The following is a 21,649-nucleotide window of genomic DNA, read 5'->3' on the forward strand; positions in this document are numbered from 1 at the left end:
ATCGCATATCTAAAGAAATTAATAATGATATAATTCTATTCATGTGCTGAACTTGTAAGTGAGAGGTTGGCTGTTCAAATCCAGCCTGTGCCATGACTTTTCTTTTAACAAGCATTTCTTTGAAAAAATAAAATAGCAATATTATGGACAATTAATTGACTTTTTATATTTCTAAATATCACAACATGTTCGAATCTAAGTCATTTTTTAATAACAATGAATAGTCACCACGCATGCTTACACAGCTCCCTGGGTAAAGTATCACAAAGTCTTAGAGAACTTAACATTTTTATTATCAACAAATTGTAAATACGCTGTTTACATTGGGGTTATTAATATTTCACTTGAGTGTATGGGGGATTGTCAGCAGATCCCCCCCCCCCTTAGACTGCGCAAACAATTTTTTTAATTTTTAGAAAGAAATGGCAGCTGTATGCTTTACAATATAAACATTTACTGTCAAACTTTAAATCAACAATTGATTTAAAGATGATCTGTCAAAGTGCAATGGAAAACAATATTGTTTTTGTTTTTGTTGTTTTTATCCCGTAAGGCACTTTGAGAAGCCACCTTTAAAGGCGCTATATAAAGGCACTGATTCCTATGGAATGTGTATTCTTTCTTCTTTTTTTCAGCATGGAATAAACCTCTTACGTGATTTTAAGGTTTGTGTGAGAAGCCAGGGTATCAGCTTGTTCTCCCCACCGCCTCTCTCTGTACAGTAGAGCCTCCTGTCCTGACTGGTGGAGCTCATACAGCTGTGTCTGGAGGGGATCCAGGGTATCAGCGTCAACCCCATGGCTATGCAGCTTGTTTCCCCCCCTGCACCTCTCTGTGTACAGTAGAGCCTCCTGTCTTGACTGGTGGAGCTCATTCAGCTGTATCTGGAGAGGATCAAGCGGGGTATCAGCTTCAAACCCATGGCTGGGCAGCTTGCTCCCCCCTCCTGCCCCCCTCTGTGTACAGTAGAGCATTCCTTCATGACTGGTGGAGCTCATACAGCTGTGTCTCGAGAGGATCCAGGGTATCTGCTTCAACCCCATGGCTGGGTAGCTTGTTCCCCCCTCCCGCCCCTCTCTGTGTACAGCAGAGCCTCCTGTCTTGACTGGTGGAGCTCATACAGCTGTATCTGGAGAGGGTCCAGGGTATCAGCTTCAACCCCACGGCTGGCAACTTGTTCCCCTCTACCACCCCTCTGTGCGAACAGTAGAGCCTCCTGTCCTGACTGGTGGAGCTCATACAGCTGTATCTGGAGAGGGAGGGAGAGAGGGGTGCGGAACCAGGGAACTATTTACATGGAAAACGGGCGATCTCCCCAGCCCGTATGCCCCTTTCACTGTGTGGCAGCTGCAATAGTCAGCGGCCTACCTAAACCCCGCCCTGACCACTCCTGTCCTGCCCCTCACCGCGCACCCCAGCCGGGTGTTCTTCAGCCGCCCCCCAGGGCGAAAGCGCTACAATGCTAAAAATAAGATACACTCTGCAGACATTCACAACAGCGACTGTCAGAAGATAGGACACAGCAACTCAGACACCCATTGAATGGAAAGGGACACTTTAATGTTCTGTGCGGGTGGTACAGCACCCCACCGCGCCCGCGCGCCAGCAAAGAGAGAGATACACACCAGTTTTCATTGTCAAAAAGTAATTGTTTTTTACTTTTGTACAATTTGTTTTACATTTCTCTTGTTTAACAGGAATGTTTTGTTTCTGGACAGACTGTTAAACTAGGGGAAAGAGTGCCTATGAAAGACGGGTTCCTTTCGCAAAGTCTGGAGACATTAGAAGCTTGCCACACCCGGACTGTTACACCAACGCATTAGCAAGTTAAAGCTATCCCATTGAGGAGCTGGGCGCAATAATTGTTTTGTTCCTTGATTTTCTGATCTGCAAGGCCATTTGAATTCTGTCTGGCATTGCCAGATTGTGAAAAAATAAAAGTATTTAAATCATAAGATACAATCTACAGACATTCACAACATATACATATCTTAAAACATTTACATATCTTGTTAAATTATTACTTTAAATATGTACTTTAAGTTACTGAAACAGCCAGTTAATAAAATCGTTGCAATTTTGTTCTTGTTTGGAGGTGGGGATATTCTGACAACAATTGATTTAAAGACAATCGGTCAAAGTGAAATGAAATACAATATTACGCTGGGTAAACGTTCCGAGGTCAAATTCTCCCGTGATGGGGGTACCTTTAAAGGTCTAAGCCGGAAACCATCATTATGTCTCATTTTTGATTCTCTCTTCCAAACGAGAACAAAATTGCGACAATTTTATTAGCGGGCTGTTTCAGTAACTCAAAGTATTTATTTAAAGTAATAATTTAACAATAAATCCCGCACCCAGCAGAAGAATCCTACTCCGTTGGGCTGCTGAGCAAGGCCCTTAACCCCAACTGCTCCAGGGGCGCTGTACAATGGCTGACCCTGTACTCTGACCACAGGCTCTCTCCCTATCTCTTTCATCTGTGTGTCTGTGTATCTCATGGAGAGCAAGCTGGGGTATGCGAAAAGATAATTACTAATGCAAGAAATTGTAAAGGTTTAATAAAATAATGTTGTTGTATATCTAAGCAAGTGTTCCTGCATCCCTCTTCTGCACTATAGGCATGGCTTTTATTCTGTTTGCTCCATTTCTAAAACTTTTTGCTCATGTGCATTTTTGTATTTTTTTACACCTCTAGCACTTTAACGTCCTGAATTTTCATTTGCCTTAATTTGTAGAATGAATTTGAGTTTTAGCCTTAAAAATCTTAATTTTTCACTATCTTTTGTTTCTTGTCCTACAACTGTTATTATTGATCACCATGACTTCATTCAGCCTTTCCTGAACGTCTATGACAGGCAGAGAGAGTGCTGTTTCTGGTGCGATCTTTTGCAGCTGACATTTCACTGTTTTAAACGAACAAGAAATTAGATTGCTCATAAATCACTTATTCTATATAAATACAGCGTAATTGCCCTCCGAAAATCCTCTTTTTCTTGTTCGTTTTAGAGACCTTGATCGAAACTGATTTTAGATGTCAGAAAGGATTTATTTTCTCTGTATTTCCTACATTGCTTTGTCGATATTTTAACTTTATATTTAGGCTCAGATTTCAACTATAAATCGTAAACTAATTAATAGCAGTAAATACTGATGTTTTGCTCCCTCTTACCACAAAAATATATATGTTTTGTAGCTGGGGTGAACTTTATTTCGTACGCGTAGCTACTGCGATTTGGACACGAAGCGGTTAAAGATGGCGGCAAATCAGGCACCCAGAGAGGGGGGGGGGGCGTCTTCTCGCCTCCATAACTAAAATGCCAAATAGGAGTGGCTTAAGCGACATACACAGTCGTGTAACTGACAGTTTGAGGTAGCCTATCGTGTAAATTTCGCTTTGTTGCTGATAGGTTAAGCTTTCGAAACTCTGCCCCAAAGTCATGTGACTGATTTTTCGCCCTGTTTCGTTGGTTAAACGCAATGATCACAAGCACCACCATGGTAACTGGGATGTGTAGTTTTTAATTCCGTTTGAATTATAACTGTACGTACTGTCTTCATATTTGGCCAGGGCTTTAAAGAGAAGGCGCGCCAAAAATTGTCGGTGCCGTCGTCTCCGCTTTAAAGGTACAACCGTGCTGAAGAATTTGACCTCGGAAGTTTGCCCAGCGCACTTCAAGTACTGCACCTTCTCACACGTGTAGCCAGCTGCGTTGAGCCGTGGTTATATGATGTCATCTTTTATTTTATTATTTTATTTTGTGAACTTCCCCCAGATGAGTTCCGTTTTTCTGTATGGAGTTGGCTTTGCGACAGCCCTTGGGGTTTGTGAAGGTGCCCCTGGGGTCACAGGCGGCTCGTTTCTCTGGGGAGCCCTCAGACGCGCTGTGGCCGCCAGTCGGGTGAGACGCCAGCGGCATTTTTAATTTTATTTTCATTACAGATTCGTGTGGCGACATTATATATATATATTATTTCTGTAGTAGTACAGTTGTGTGCCAGATGAATCGCGGTAATGCACGAAGGTGATGTTTAATGCCTCACACGGTGTTGACCCACATGTTGTGTTTTGCTGAGCAGGAGAGAGAGAGACATTCAGCGTGTGACGCCAACGGGTTTTCTGTTCTAGAGGCTCTGTCATCCGTTGTGTTATAATTGTTTTCTTTCTTATTTAGTATTTCAGGTGTGTCGATTTTATGAACCAAATGTTAACGAAAGTCTCTAAGATTAGTTGTTTTCGGGAAACTCACCCCTGTTCTTTATCCTTCTGCTCTCACTGTGTTTATTACCGCCATCTACTGTCTCCTCTAACTGTGTATTGTCAGCATGCATATCTTGTGTATTATTTATTGTTGTTGGTTTTGTCATTCTATTAAGACGCCACCTTTCAAGGCGCTATATAAATTAATGTTTATTATTATTATTTATTTTTTTAAAGTTGTACATTCTGACGCCATGAGATTTTTAGATTTTGAGATTCTCATATTTTTGGCTTCTACAGCAAACAGTAACAATGCGCTTGAATGGTTCTGCAAAAGTTTAGCTGTATCTTTAAAGCCATCCTCATCTTTATCAGGTACAAAGAAAAGAAGGTAGGCCGGCTTCTGTTTGGAATTTTTTAGTTAGTTTTAATTTTTTAAACCCCAAGTAAACATATTTTGTGCCTTTCTCTGAACTTTTTTGCATTTCAGTTCAGTTGTTTTTAAGCTTATTTTACAGTTGCTTGGTTCTTGAATTGTGCAGTATTTCTTTTGGGTTTTGTGCAAATCATATTCTAACGGTTGGGGGAAAAAAGCACAGGTGCCATCCCACCATTAAACCCTGAAACTTACCTTAGCCGATTCTTCAACTAAACCAGACATGTTAACTAAGTGTTACAGTATGTTCTTCGAATGTGTGTCAGCCAATCAGATTTCAGGACTGGAATTATTGGTTTTGTAATAGGGAATATAGTATGGAATCACGTATCTAAAGAAATGAATAATGATATTAATTTAAGGATCTGAATATCTAAAAATATGTATCTATATAGCAGGTAGTATTACTGTATTCCACTTTCTTTGTAAATACGGAATAACAGATTCACAACGCGAAGCTGTGTCACTCTTCTGGGTAAAAAAAAAACGTTTTGAACACCCTGTTTTTAATAAGCTGCTGAGTAAAGAACAGGAATGTTCCTGCTGTCAGTCTTTACCGAAGATATCCCTAATAGTATTAATAATGAATGACCTTGGACAAGCTGTAAACTCAAAGTATTACCCTGGTCCACATTCTTTGTAATCGTCTTTGTAAACAAAAAAACTTTATTTTGTGTGACGATATAAAGTTTTCACGAAACCTCCTCGAGTTGTGAGAACACTTGCTTTGTGTATACAGCACATTGTGAATGTTTTCACAGCCTTCATTTTGTCGTTTTTATGGCATTTTTTGACCACGCACGAATATTCTTATGTCCATATCTTCGCAGGGGAATCAGTGTGAATTGTAATACTAATTAAATGACCGCGGGCACTTTCCACCCCCTCTACATTCTCCGAGTAGAATAGGCTAACCTTCTAATGAAAGACAGTCCACCCTCCCCCACGGAAAGGAAAAGTGCCCGCAGGCAGGCAGTATGGTCAGTAACAGTGAACAGTTTTAACTGCACTGCATCCCAGAGAATACCAGGGCGCATTTTTTCTACTCCCTGGCGGAAACGGGCTTCCATAAGAATCAGTATAGCTTCTGGGAAATCCATTTTTCCTGCATTAAAGTTGAACTCGTTCAGAGCGCCGTACATTGCAAACTCCTAGCGTTTCATTATGAGCTGAAGACCCTCACAGCTGAAGAAGGATTCACAGCCGAAACAATATTATTAGAGTTCATAAAGCCTGTATTACGTACTATGCCTATGTCTGCAATACACCTTTGCTAGTTAATGCTACAGTACTTCACTTTCTCGGGCGTGATTTTTTTAGGTAAAATCCAGGCTAGCAGGCTTGTTTTGTGATCTTCCTAAGATTGTTGAGCGCGGTGTCAAAATGTTTCCATATGAAAGGCAGTGACGTCACCATCCTGAGGTGCGTGTGGTAGATCTGTGATGTGGTTGAGCGTGAATTGTGGTGAGCCTCTGATTGGGGGAAAAAAAGACCATATTGAAAAAATCCTAAAAAGAGATTTAAAGTTTCACATAACAAGGCATGAGGTGTGCTGGCAGCTGTGGGACGCAGTGGTGGCCTGGCACGTTGAGGTGCGCTGGCACCTGTGTGGTTTGACGTAGTGGTGGCCTGGCACGGTGAGATGCCTTGGTATCTGTGTAATGAAATGGTGGCCGGGCAGAGTGATGTGCACTGGCAACTGTGTGGTGTGATGCAGTGGTGGCCTGGCACGGTGAGTTGCGCTGGTAGCTGTGTGGCGTGACTCAGTGGTGGCCTGGCACGGTGAGGTGCGCTGGCGGCTGTGTGGTGTGACGCAGTGGTGGCCAGGCACGCTGAGGTGCACTGGCAGCTGTGTGGTGTGACGCAGTGGTGGCCTGGCACGGTGAGGTGCGCTGGCAGCTGTGAGATGTAGTGGCTTCTGGGCACAGTGAGGTGCACTGGCACCTGTGTGGTTTGACGTAGTGGTGGCCTGGTATGGTGAGGTGCGCTGGCAGCTGTGTGATGCAGTGGTGGCTAGGCATGGTGAGGTGCGTTGGCAGATGTGTGACGCAGCTGTGGCCTGGCACGGTGAGGTACGCTGGCAGCTGTGTGACGCAGTGGTGGCCTGGCACGGTGAGGTGCGCTGGCAGCTGTGTGTTGTGACGCCGGGGTGGCCTGGCACGGTGAGGTGTGCTTGCAGCTGTGTGACGCAGTGGTGGCCGGGCACAGTGAGGTGTGCTTGCAGCTGTGTGACGCAGTGGTGGCCTGGTACGGTGAGGTGCGCTGGCAGTTGTGTGATGCAGTGGTGGTCGGGCACAGTGAGGTGCACTCGCAGCTGTGTGGTGTGACGCAGTGGTGTTCATCAGGCACAAGTTCATCAGTGAAAAGACCACTGGCATTTTTCCTTCCCCCTACATTCTCAGAGCAGAATCAAATTTAATATTAGCATAATTTATTACAGTGCTAAGTTTAATATTTTTTATTTACTAATAGTTTATGCTAACACCTAACTTCTTTAACGTGAGAAGTACTAATGTAAGTACCTACTGTACTGTACTTAAGTACTACCATAAGAAGTACTGCTGTATGCAACAAAAAAAAAGGAGTGGTGAAACAGCCCTACTCATACAGTATCAGTATCAACAGACATTGTATCAGTATCAGTTCTTGCTTTGTGCTGGGTTTAGCAGTTTTCCAAACATAGTCTTTCAGCTAATGCCATACCATCCTTATTGGATTTAAATCTGGAGATTCGGCTGGAGTTTTCACCCAGTTCACTCGTTCTGCTATAAGCCTCGCCCTTGCTGCTGTGTGTTTCGGATCGTTGCCTTGAAAGAGACGGTGCCTTGATCCAATGTGCTCCCTGATATATGGGGCGGCATGCTGTGTGACCCCGACTTCCTCGAAGAATTCCCGATCCATAATTCCTTCGAAATAAAATTGTTTTTCAAGCAATGTAATGCAAGGTGCTTTCTAACGTTGGGCAATGTGTTTTTTCTCGAAATTTTGTTTCGAGAGACTAGATAAGTAATTCAAGTGTTTATGATATGTAACTGTTGTGAATGTCTGTGGAGTGTATCTTATTAGCCTGTCCTGACTGGTGGAGCTCATCCAGCTGTGTCTGGATATCTTGGCGAATATACGGGTAGTATGTATTGTCTGTTTAGGGTTCTGTAGCATTCCACAGGGCTGGGCAGCTTGTTCCCCCCTCCCTCCCCTCTCTGTGTAAAGTAGAGCCTCCTGTCCTGGCTGGTAGAGCTCATCCAGCTGTGTCTGGCTAATATTAAAGCCAGTACTTTAATATTGTTTTCTGTATGTTTATCAATAGTGGGTATTACCCTGCACCCGTTGTTAGGTGTTTTTTAGGTGTTTTTAGGGCTTCTACCAAATATGAACACATGGCTTTAAAATGTATACAATTGTAATATTTCCTTTTTTCCCATTGAAAGTATAACATATGTGGTGTGAGAAAGAGGTCCTCATTTAATTGCATGAAACTCTGGCACTGGCGCAACAAACTGAACAAAGTTCAAGGGGGTATACGCTTTCTGTAGACACTTTATTTCCTCTTTTTCCATACTTTAAGAAATGATTTGGGAAACCTGTGGGACACTGGAGGTCATTATACATGAGCTTTTTTCTGCACCTTTTAAGCCATTGAAACCTAGTTGCCTTGTTACAAGGTCTAATATTACAGTAGGTGTGGTTTCCGTCTCCTAATTTCTGAGAATGATCAAATTGGGGAATAAGTTGTAGGGAATACCACTCTTGCACTTCTAAGAAAAGACTATCTCAAATGAAACTCGCTATAGAAAGACATCTTGTTGAAAAATTCTTTATTTTTTGTCATTTCTAAAGAAAAAACATTCATCAAGTCCTTCACAAATGTTTTGTTTGTGACTTTCTCTGTTGTTCCCTTTCACACTCAACTGAACTATGTGTTATGTCTTGTAAACGTAATCAAACATTTCACTTAGGTGTGTGGGTTAACACAAACCCACATTGTATGAAACATTCAGTTTTTCATTCACGTTTTTTCTAACAATTGCATCCATGCTAGGACTACAGTAAACAACACTTTTTACTAAAGTAAATGAAATTATTCATTAAACAAGACACATTGTTTTAAATGTATGCAATACGACGACACTAAAAACAACACTGAAACTTTTCATTGAAATACTGTACGAGATTGTGCATATTCAATGGATTTCTCCTGGTGCTTTTTTTCATCAGTCTTTTCATATTCTTGTTCTCTACTCAGGTGTCTCCTGTTCCTTTGGTGATGTCTGCTGTACACACATGGTATCATACACTTGAGCAAAGTGTGATACCACCGTTTGTTCTTCTCCTAAAATAAAGATGAACATTGACAAAAGTCAGAAGCACTCTTTTCTTTGACAGACGAACAAAACAATGCAAGAATAACCATACTCTCTGTTCCTTACTCATTTCTACCTACCTGTTTGACCACTTTGTCTGCTTCAGTCAGGACAGGGTGCTGGGGCTGACTCTGAGCAATCTGAGAAGAGCTCTCTGTGATCTTCTCCCCTACAGTGGCTACATTGTACTCTGTTTGAAATCCAGGTATCGCCTCCGGTAAGTTCCTCGGTCTTTTTTGGGACTTGAAAGGGTAGAATCATTTTGTGACTACATTTCATTGTCATGCACTGATATGTTCTGGTTTGTGTTCGATTACTGCAGGCGTTCAAGTACTTTCTTTTTGTTCTAGATTGGCAGTGTTTGAGATGGTAGGAACTTGTCATATTCTCAACTCTGAATGCTCTGTAAACATACTATTTTAGCAATTCTTAGAAATCTGAAAGCAGTGTTACCTGTATCATTTTTTGTCTTGGTAGTAGTATTGCAGCTCCAACATCAGCACTTACATAATGGTTTGTGATGTTACTTGTCCTTGGAGTTAGTATACTCCTGAGAAGTCAAGAGAAAACTTACGTAAGCATTAATTATGTTTCACTTTTGAAAGCAAAGTACGTGTCAAGTACTTTGAAGGCATTTGTTGATACTTTTAAGCACTTTCGTTGATTATTATTATCCTTCAATTAGTTATTACAAGTCCAACATTCCCTACATGATCTCACTCCATATTCAGTGTAGCTCCACTCTACGAAGATGAATTTGCTAATTAATCAGTCAGGGACACAGCTTATACTTCAGTAGTCTTAGATCATTTAATGATGATTATTGTACGTTATAACTAGCAAAATCCCCATATCCTGTTCATTGCCCCATTTCCGGTCATGTGGATTGACTTATGCCTGAAGTGGTTAATTCTCACCTTGACATCTCGTAGAACAACTGAATCTCTACCAAGGGTGAATGTGTCCTTCCTCTTAATCTCTAAAAGAAAAGGTTAAAATTCATTGAAGCAAAATGCAACAACCCAAAATGTTGGGGAGGTCGTTTCCACAGTTATTTCATAAGACACTGCTTGGAGTGAAACTACATGACCATGGTGAAGAAGTAAAAACACTTTACCTTGTTCCTCCTGACTGATGTCCTTATGCGTATTTTGCACAGTTGAGCGTTTTGTGTCTTGTCGTCTGTGTAGGCAACAGCCCTCTTCCCTGGGATAGAACTAGATGATATTTAGACACGTTAATTTAACTTCTCCATTGCTCACATTGATGTGGATATGATTATAATGCTCTGTTTTGTGGGCTTCCCAAGAAAACAATAAATCCCTTACTACTTGTTCGAAATGCAGTAGCACAGATCCTAACAAATACAAGAAAGAGAATATCATTCCTGTTTTGAAAAAACTTCACTGGTCACCTGTATTATCTAGGATAAATTTGAAAGTTCTTTTACTTGTTTTTAAAGCTTTAAGCGACCTAGCACGTCTGTACCTTACTGAATGTCTGTCTTCATATGTTCCTATACGTGACCTGAGATCTGCACATACTGGCCTACTGCAAATACCACATGTGAAATGCAGAAAGAGTGGAGAGGCTGCTTTTTGTTTTTATGCTTCTAAATTATGAAACTCACTTCCACTTTTTATTAGGCAGTCAAGCTCGGTACATTGTTTTAAAAAACATTTGAAAATGTTGCTTTTAGTTAAAGTGGTTCTTTGTTCTTTCTATTTCTGTTTCTTTTTTTAGTTCTCTTTAATTGTTCTTATTTTATTACGACTTTCCTAATTTTTATTTATTTAATTGACATGTATGTTGCTTTACTGTATTGCTGTATTTTCCTTTACAACTGAAAGTATATCTCTAAATTTTAATATTTTATTTTTACACTTGCTTTTTAAAGCACCAAAGCACTATTTGTATGAAAGGTGCTCTATAAATAAAGTTTATTATTATTATTATTATTTTTAATATTATTATTATACTTTGTTACATTTTTGGTTAGGACAAAGATTCTAGTAGAGGTGGCCTCTTTTACCCCGTTCCAAAAAATTGGAAAACTACCTTCAGGATACACTGACAATGACCATCTACTGTCTCCTCTAACTGTGTATTGTCATCATGCATATCTTGTGTATTATTTATTGTAGTTGGTTTTGTCATTCTGTAAAGAAGCCACCTTTCAAGGCACTATATAAAATAATGTTTGTTATTATTATTTACATTTTTCATCGTAAAATCTGGCGAAGAGTCTTAAGAGAATATCAAAGAACACGTTGCTCTTACCTTTCCATTCCAAGAAATACCCTCAGCTCGGATTGCAGAGATTGACCTCTCTGTCTCAAATTCTGAGAAACATAGACTCGATTGAAAAATGACCATTTCCTAAGATTCACATAACATCACCAGTCAACATTTGCCACTTGACATCAATAGAAACCATAGAGTACATGACATTTCCAATCAGTTTTCTTTCAAGGTACAATACCAATCGCCTTGCCAGAAGAGTTATACTGCGGTAGATAAATATTACAAATGTCAGATGCACGCAGAGTTGTTTGGATTACTATGAAAAGATTGGCAAATATATTTATGTTCATTATATTTCTTGGAGTGACAGAGCTAAAGAGAAAAAAATACTTACCTTTATCTCTGCAGACAGGATCGCAAGGGATTCCCTTATACTGGGTTCCTAAATAACAAATAATACATTATTCAAAAAACATTATATTTCTCTGTCCATTGGCAGCATGATTGTTTATCATTACAGTTTTAGTTAGCTTTAATTTTGTAAACCCCAAGTAAACATAGTTTGTACCTTTCTCTGAACTTTTTGGCATTTCAATTCAGTTGTTTGTAAGCTTATTTTACAGTTGCTAGGTTGATGAAGTTCCTGAACTGTGCAGTATTTCTTTTGGGTTTGGTGCGAATCATATTCTAGCGGTTGGGGGAAAAAAGCACAGGTGCAATCCCACCATTAAACCCTGAAACTTACCTTAGCCGATTCTTCAACTAAACCAGACATGTTAACTAAGTGTTACAGTATGTTTCAAAGTGTGTATTTTAGCAAACACAACTGAAGTTCTGTTGTCTCCTTGGAGACACTTGGAACTGGTGTGATGCTGGTTCTATGACATCATTCGTTCTAAATGTAAATGCAGGTATTGGCACAACATAGTAAATTGATGTAAAGTTATGGATCCATTTATGATTTTCACTCAGTTTGAAAGAGTTCCTGTCGTGTGGTTAAACTTTGTGTTACGGAGGGTTAACTGGGGTTCTGGCTACTAGTTAGGCTTGGTCATTCAGTCATCTGGTTCATGAAATAGGAAGCTAAGAGATCTGTGTTTTAGTTTTACTGTTTGTTTTTGTTCCATAGAATAAGAAACGTTTCATTAATATTAGTAATAGAGTAGCTTTTTCTCTAAACAGTGTGTGTCAGTTTGCACTGCAGGTGTGCCAGGTAGAGACCATTTAAGAACCCAAAAATATGCTGTCATTTACTGCCGTGGCTAATTTCTGTTAACCTTGTCTCTCACTCACTTTGATGAGCAAAATGTTCATACATAAAGCATACATTTCTGATTGGTCAGAAGAAGCTTCTTAACATATAAGGTATAAAGAAAGTCAGAAAGTTAGGCACTTAGGTCAGCCTTAGGCAGTTAACCAAGACCATAATCCGATAAGAAGCTATTCCCTTTCATGTTGCTAAATCACATGTAGGATACATGAGTTACACCTCCACTTAAGAGACCTTAAAGAGACCTTGGCCAGCCAGGAGTGTAGAAAACCGTAAAACAGTTCTTGAGGACCTAATTGTTAACTCTTAACAGGCAAAGGTTCCTTCAGTCCTATGAGAAATATTTTAGAATTGAACTAAAGTGTGTTTCCGATACAGGAGCATATGTCTGTCAGGGCCTGTTGGAGAGGCCCTGCATGAGAACCCCTGGCTGCAGTTCCACATCCCCCTGAAAGTAAAGAGAGCCATAAGCATGGAGCTAAGGACACTGCTCCAGGACATGCTGGCTGTCGATCCTGACCAGCGACCAGAAGCCATCCAGCAGAAGAAGCAAGTCAGGCAAGCCATGGCACGAGAGAAAACATCTTTGTAGTGACTGATAGCAAGATGTCCGTGACCAAGGGCAATTCGTCTGAGTAAAGTCTGATTTCATTTGTATGTCCCGAAAGGCCACTGCCTTTGTGCTGTAGATTTCTGATTTAGACGGGCATTTCTATGGACAACTTTGACTTTTCTGTGGGTCCAATGAAAATAAGTTTTTTAACTTATTCTTTGTTACAGTTTTCAAAAGTTTAAAGAAATTCACTGAGTTGACGATAAAGGAAAAGTTTCATCTTTCACCTCTTCGAAGGTAGGCCGGTCAGAGGTACAATATATGTCTTCATGTCTTCATCCTCCATGTTTGTAACTACAGGTTTCACAGTGTTGAGCTAAGACACAAAAACACCTACAAGTGGCAGTTCCAAATGTATCAAATGTATAAACCTGGGCTGAAAAAGTGTGTACAGTATATACTCTGTGTAGGTCTGATAAAAGTATTCGAGTCAAAGTGTCATATGGATACAAATTCTCATGATTTTGTATTGTGTGTTTTTTCTCTGTTCTGCTTTATTGAAAGAAATCAGATGCTCTTCCTGAAACTTACCTTAGCTGATTCTTCAGCTAAACCAGACAGACTTCTGAAATTCTCAAATATTATCAAATCTTGTTGGTGCAGAGGTGGTGGAGCCCATTACCAACAGACTCACAGCTGAAATTGCTGTGAAAAGGGCTTCTACCAAATATTAACATGTGGGTGAAAATGTATACAATTGTAATATTTCCTTTTTTCCCATTGAAAGTATAACATATGTGGTGTGAGAAAGAGGTCCTCATTTAATTGCATGAAACTCTGGCACTGGCGCAACAAACTGAACAAAGTTCAAGGGGGTATACGCTTTCTGTAGACCCTTTATTTCCTCTTTTTCCATACTCTAAGAAATGGTTTGGGAAACCTGTGGGACACTGGAGGTCATTATACATGAGCCTCTTTCTGCACCTTTTAAGCCATTGAAACCTAGTTGCCTTGTTACAAGGTCTAATATTACAGTAGGTGTGGTTTCCGTCTCCTAATTTCTGAGAATGATCAAATTGGGGAATAAGTTGTAAGGAATACCACTCTTGCACTTCTAAGAAAAGACTATCTCAAATGAAACTCGCTATAGAAAGACATCTTGTTGAAAAATTCTTTATTTTTTGTCATTTCTAAAGAAAAAACATTCATCAAGTCCTTCACAAATGTTTTGTTTGTGACTTTCTCTGTTGTTCCCTTTCACACTCAACTGAACTATGTGTTATGTCTTGTAAACGTAATCAAACATTTCACTTAGGTGTGTGGGTTAACACAAACCCATATTATATGAAACATTCAGTTTTTCATTCACGTTTTTTCTAACAATTGCATCCATGCTAGGACTACAGTAAACAACACTTTTTACTAAAGTAAATCAAATTGTTCATTAAACAAGACACATTGTTTTAAATGTATGCAATACGACGACACTAAAAACAACACTGAAACTTTTCATTGAAATACTGGACGAGATTGTGAATATTCAATGGATTTCTCCTGGTGCCTTTTTTAATCAGTCTTTTCATATTCTTGTTCTCTACTCAGGTGTCTCCTGTTCCTTTGGTGATGTCTGCTGTACACACATGGTATCATACACTTGAGCAAAGTATGATACCACCGTTTGTTCTTCTCCTAAAATAAAGATGAACATTGACAAAAGTCAGAAGCACTCTTTTCTTTGACAGACGAACAAACAATGCAAGAATAACCATACTCTCTGTTCCTTACTCATTTCTACCTACCTGTTTGACCACTTTGTCTGCTTCAGCCAGGACAGGGTGCTGGGGCTGACTCTGAGCAATCTGAGAAGAGCTCTCTGTGATCTTCTCCCCTACAGTGGCTACATTGTACTCTGTTTGAAATCCAGGTATCGCCTCCGGTAAGTTCCTCGGTCTTTTTTGGGACTTGAAAGGGTAGAATCATTTTGTGACTACATTTCATTGTCATGCACTGATATGTTCTGGTTTGTGTTCGATTACTGCAGGCGTTCAAGTACTTTCTTTTTGTTCTAGATTGGCAGTGTTTGAGATGGTAGGAACTTGTCATATTCTCAACTCTGAATGCTCTGTAAACATACTATTTTAGCAATTCTTAGAAATCTGAAAGCAGTGTTACCTGTATCATTTTTTGTCTTGGTAGTAGTATTGCAGCTCCAACATCAGCACTTACATAATGGTTTGTGATGTTACTTGTCCTTGGAGTTAGTATACTCCTGAGAAGTCAAGAGAAATCTTACGTAAGCATTAATTATGTTTCACTTTTGAAAGCAAAGTACGTGTCAAGTACTTTGAAGGCATTTGTTGATACTTTTAAGCACTTTCGTTGATTATTATTATCCTTCAATTAGTTATTACAAGTCCAACATTCTCTACATGATCTCACTCCATATTCAGAATGTGGGAATACAGTTGTTTTAAGGAAATGCCACTGAATAGATAGTAGCTGCACTCTACAAAGATGAATTTGCTAATTAATCAGTCAGGGACACAGCTTATACTTCAGTAGTCTTAGATCATGTAATGATGATTATTGTACTTTATAACTAGCAAAATCCCCATATCCTGTTCATTGCCCCCTTTTCAGTTATGTGGATTGACTTATCCCTGAAGTGGTTAATTCTCACCTTGACATCTCATAGAACAACTGAATCTCTACCAAGGGTGAATGTGTCCTTCCTCTTAATGTCTAAAAGAAAAGTTTAAAATTCATTGAAGCAAAATGCAACACCCCAAAATGTTGGGGAGGTCGTTTCCAGAGTTATTTCATATGACAGTGCTTGGAGTGAAACTACATGACCATGGTGAAGAAGAAAAAACAGTTTACCTTGTTCCTCTTGACTGATGTCCTTATGCGTGTTTTGCACAGTTGAGCGTTTTGTGTCTTGTCGTCTGTGTAGGCAACAGCCCTCTTCCCTGGGATAGAACTAGATGATATTTAGACACGTTAATTTGACTTCTCCATTGCTCACATTGATGTGGATATGATTATAATGCTCTGTTTTGTGGGCTTCCCAAGAAAACAATAAATCCCTTACTACTTGTTCGAAATGCAGTAGCACAGATCCCAACAAATACAAGAAAGAGAATATCATTCCTGTTTTGAAAAAACTTCACTGGTCACCTGTATTATCTAGGATAAATTTGAAAGTTCTTTTACTTGTTTTTAAAGTTTTAAGCGACCTAGCATGTCTGTACCTTACTGAATGTCTGTCTTCCTATGTTCCTATACGTGACCTGAGATCTGCACATACTGGCCTACTGCAAATACCACATGTGAAATGCAGAAAGAGTGGAGAGGCTGCTTTTTGTTTTTATGCTTCTAAATTATGAAACTCACTTCCACTTTTTATTAGGCAGTCAAGCTCGGTACATTGTTTTAAAAAACATTTGAAAATGTTGCTTTTAGTTAAAGTGGTTCTTTGTTCTTTCTATTTCTGTTTCTTTTTTTAGTTCTCTTTAATTGTTCTTATTTTATTACGACTTTCCTAATTTGTATTTATTTAATTGACGTATTTTGCTTTACTGTATTGCTGTATTTTCCTTTACAACTGAAAGTATATCTCTCAATTTTAATATTTTATTTTTACGCTTGCTTTTTAAAGCACCAAAGCACTATTTGTATGAAAGGTGCTCTATAAATAAAGTTTATTATTATTCTTTTTAATATTATTATTATACTTTGCTACATTTTTGGTTAGGACAAAGATTCTAGTAGAGCTGGCCTCTTTTACCCTGTTCCAAAAAATTGGAAAACTACCTTCAGAATACACTGACCATGACCATCTACTGTCTCCTTTAACTGTGTATTGTCATCATGCATATCTTGTGTATTATTTATTGTAGTTGGTTCTGTCATTCTGTAAAGAAGCCACCTTTCAAGGCACTATATAAAATAATGTTTGTTATTATTAGTTACATTTTTCATCGTAAAATCTGGCGAAGAGTCTTAAGAGAATATCAAAGAACACGTTGCTCTTACCTTTCCATTCCAAGAAATGCCCTCAGCTCGGATTGCAGAGATTGACCTCTCTGTCTCAAATTCTGAGAAACATAGACTCGATTGAAAAATGACCATTTCCTAAGATTCACATAACATCACCAGTCAACATTTGCCACTTGACATCAATAGAAACCATAGAGTACATGACATTTCCAATCAGTTTTCTTTCAAGGTACAATACCAATCGCCTTACCAGAAGAGTTATACTGCGGTAGATAAGTATTACAAATGTCAGATGCACGCAGAGTTGTTTGGATTACTATGAAAAGATTGGCAAATATATTTATGTTCATTATATTTCTTGGAGTGACAGAGCTAAAGAGAAAAAAATACTTACCTTTATCTCTGCAGACAGGATCGCAAGGGATTCCCTTATACTGGGTTCCTATATAACAAATAATACATTATTCAAAAAACATGATATTTCTCTGTCCATTGGCAGCATGATTGTTTATCATTACAGTTTTAGTTAGCTTTAATTTTGGAAACCCCAAGTAAACATAGTTTGTGCCTTTCTCTGAACTTTTTGGCATTTCAATTCAGTTGTTTGTAAGCTTATTTTACAGTTGCTAGGTTGATGAAGTTCCTGAACTGTGCAGTATTTCTTTTGGGTTTGGTGCGAATCATATTCTAGCGGTTGGGGGAAAAAAGCACAGGTGCCATCCCACCATTAAACCCTGAAACTTACCTTAGCCGATTCTTCAACTAAACCAGACATGTTAACTAAGTGTTACAGTATGTTTCAAAGTGTGTATTTTAGCAAACACAACTGAAGTTCTGTTGTCTCCTTGGAGACACCTGGAACTGGTGTGATGCTGGTTCTATGACATCATTCGTTCTAAATGTAAATGCAGGTATTGGCACAACATAGTAAATTGGTGTAAAGTTATGGATCCATTTATGATTTTCACTCAGTTTGAAAGAGTTCCTGTCGTGTGGTTAAACTTTGTGTTACGGAGGGTTAACTGGGGTTCTGGCTACTAGTTAGGCTTGGTCATTCAGTCATCTGGTTCATGAAATAGGAAGCTAAGAGATCTGTGTTTTAGTTTTACTGTTTGTTTTTGTTCCATAGAATAAGAAATGTTTCATTAATATTAGTAATAGAGTAGCTGTTTCTCTAAACAGTGTGTGTCAGTTTGCACTGCAGGTGTGCCAGGTAGAGACCATTTAAGAACCCAAAAATATGCTGTCATTTACTGCCGTGGCTAATTTCTGTTAACCTTGTCTCTCACTCACTTTGATGAGCAAAATGTTCATACATAAAGCATCCATTTCTGATTGGTCAGAAGAAGCTTCTTAACATATAAGGTATAAACAAAGTCAGAAAGTTAGGCACTTAGGTCAGCCTTAGGCAGTTAACCAAGACCATAATCCGATAAGAAGCTATTCCCTTTCATGTTGCTAAATCACATGTAGGATACATGAGTTACACCTCCACTTAAGAGACCTTAAAGAGACCTTGGCCAGCCAGGAGTGTAGAAAACCGTAAAACAGTTCTTGAGGACCTAATTGTTAACTCTTAACAGGCAAAGGTTCCTTCAGTCCTATGAGAAATATTTTAGAATTGAACTAAAGTGTGTTTCCGATACAGGAGCATATGTCTGTCAGGGCCTGTTGGAGAGGCCCTGCATGAGAACCCCTGGCTGCAGTTCCACATCCCCCTGAAAGTAAATAGAGCCATAAGCACGGAGCTAAGGACACTGCTCCAGGACATGCTGGCTGTCGATCCTGACCAGCGACCAGAAGCCATCCAGCTGTTCTTATTTCTTATTTTATTACGACTTTCCTAATTTTTATTTCTTTAATTGACATGTATGTTGCTTTACTGTATTGCTGTATTTTCCTTTACAACTGAAAGTATATCTCTCAATTTTAATATTGTATTTTTACGCTTGGTTTTTAAAGCACCAAAGCACTATTTGTATGAAAGGTGCTCTATAAATAAAGTTTATTATTATTCTTTTTAATATTATTATTATACTTTGTTACATTTTTGGTTAGGACAAAAATTCTAGTAGAGGTGGCCTCTTTTACCCCGTTCCAAAAAATTGGAAAACTACCTTCAGGATACACTGACAATGACCATCTACTATCTCCTCTAACTGTGTATTGTCATCATGCATATCTTGTGTATTATTTATTGTAGTTGGTTTTGTCATTCTGTAAAGAAGCCACCTTTCAAGGCACTATATCAAATAATGTTTGTTATTATTATTTACATTTTTCATCGTAAAATCTGGCGAAGAGTCTTAAGAGAATAACAAAGAACTCTTACCAAAGTTGCTCTTACCTTTCCATTCCAAGAAATGCCCTCAGCTCGGATTGCAGAGATTGACCTCTCTGTCTCAAATTCTGAGAAACATAGACTCGATTGAAAAATGACCATTTCCTAAGATTCACATAACATCACCATTCAACATTTGCCACTTGACATTGAAGAATGATGTGAAGACGGGGGTTTGAATTTAATCCTTTCTGTAGGGGGTTTAGACTTCTAAGTCACAAGCTGGGGTTTATGGCATGAAAGGGGATTAACTGATAAGAACTGCAGATGCAAGCTAGGAACCCCCCTGGGTGTAATCTTAAACTGACCATTTGTCCAGAACATCGTAAACTGGCCCCCTCTTTACCATCAGACCGAGTGACGTCAGAAACGGAGAAGAAAACACTATATAACCCAAAAGTTTGTAACAGTACGGCGAACAATACTTCGGTTTTGTTGTTTCTTGCGGGAAACAAGACTTCGGCTTTATTGTTCCTTGCATGCAATAAACTCATTTGTTTTACTTCATCTCGGGATCAAGAACCTTATCTCTTCTGTTACACCAGTCCCCTACAAGTCTGATGTGCCCTACCGCTGATCAATTTCCATATGAGAATAGCCAGAGTGGAAACCGTCAGCTGGTGCCCTGTGAACTGTGTGACAGGAAGTTTGCTGTAGAGAGGCTGGAGAAACACAGCAAGATCTGCAAGAAGCTTCAGAATTCAAAGAGGAAGGTTTTTGACTCTTTCAAGCACAGGGCCAAGGGAACAGAACTGGAGACATACATCCATAAGAAGAAGGTTAGACCGCCAATCGTGGTAAGGGCTATCCTTAAACTCTTTCCAAGCTTCCCTTGTTTTCTCCTAGAGTCAGACTCAGCTTATAAATCAATGTAAACAATAAATAAGTGTTTTATGAAGTACTCTTCTGAAAAACTGCCGCAAAGGCACATTTGCCAGACAGAATAAATGGGTCTTAGTGACTTCTGAATTCTGTTCAACCTGGAACGTACAATTAGCAGGCAATAGAACAGGTCACATTGGCCTTGGAACTATCAAAAAGTAGTATTCACACATTCTCTGCATCAATTTTCCTTTAAAACAACTGAAAAAGCAAGGTAAAGTGTAATTGATTTTTTTAATTAAAGTTATTTGATTTAATTTATTTAATTTTCATAATATTTGAAATATGTTGGGATTAATGTGACTCAATATTATCTGCAGCTCTTACACTCCAGACACCTGATAAAGTGGAACGCAGTGTCTTTGCCTTACATGGCGCTCAGCTCTTCCTCAATCCCAGCAGAAGCAGCAGCCTCCGGGTCCTGCCTCATGCACAGCTTAAAATGCAACACCGAGTAATACAACAAACAACAGGGAAAACCATTCACGATCAGACACATCCGTTGATTGCTGGCTCTCAGTAAAGGGACATTGCTGTGGTCCACGCATGAATCTGTTTTCTAAGTGCCTTATCCTATACAGTGTTGAGGCCAGTTTTCCCAGAAGCCATCTAAAGGGGAACACACAATAACTTGTAAAACCTCCAATTTACATCACAAAATAGACTACATTTCAAGGTTAAAGAATTACCATGTTCTGCGATTCAGAACGAGGCAGCAAAACTTCCTGTAATCTGATATGGCCCTGTGACATTGTAAAGGAGCAGGCTTGTGAATACATCTCGTTTAATCCAATGGAAATATTGCTCTCAACTTTTTTACGTTTTTCCAATAAATAATATTACATTGTTAACTCTGCATAAAGAACCTTGGAATGGAACGTTTTTTGCAGTGAAATGTTTGCTGCATAACCTATACCTTTTCTCTCCTACATCACATTGCATTAGTCATTACAGTGATTAGTGAGCAGGAAGGGCTGCATCACATCGCAATTTGTGTGGAACTTGAATGCGAATTTGTTACAACATGGCGTAACTTACAGTACTTTCACAAAATTCATGATTTTGTGCTCAATTTTGAGTTTGTAAAGTTTTTCTATAATGTCAATGATTTTATTTTGTGACTGAAATTAAATACTTTTGTGTCTGCAAAATTGGGACTGTAGTTTCACCTTAACCTACTAGTACTGTATGTCTTTGGACTGTGGGAAGAAACTGGAGCACCTGGAAGAAATCCACACAAATGAAGGGAGAACATACAATTCCATCCAGACTGCACCCCAGGAATTGAACCCAGGACCCCAGCTCTGTGAACCACAGTGCCACCTCATTGCTATAGTCACTATAATTAATGTCAAAACACAT

The 21,649-nt window shown here is 39.2% G+C and overlaps 1 protein-coding gene across 1 annotated transcript in view; it reads left to right on the forward strand.

The window, feature by feature from the left end:
* The first annotated feature begins 3,802 nt into the window (after positions 1-3,802).
* Positions 3,803-21,649, forward strand: part of LOC138231300 (uncharacterized) — a 34,593-nt gene continuing 16,746 nt past the window's right edge. Inside the window, exon 1 of the mRNA XM_069186531.1 lies at positions 3,803-3,902. The gene's annotated coding sequence lies outside the window, so the exon portion shown is untranslated. The remainder of the gene's footprint in view (positions 3,903-21,649) is intronic.

The sequence above is a fragment of the Lepisosteus oculatus genome, unplaced genomic scaffold, assembly GCF_040954835.1.
Source record: "Lepisosteus oculatus isolate fLepOcu1 unplaced genomic scaffold, fLepOcu1.hap2 HAP2_SCAFFOLD_53, whole genome shotgun sequence".
In the NCBI taxonomy this organism is placed as follows: Eukaryota; Metazoa; Chordata; class Actinopteri; order Semionotiformes; family Lepisosteidae; genus Lepisosteus; species Lepisosteus oculatus.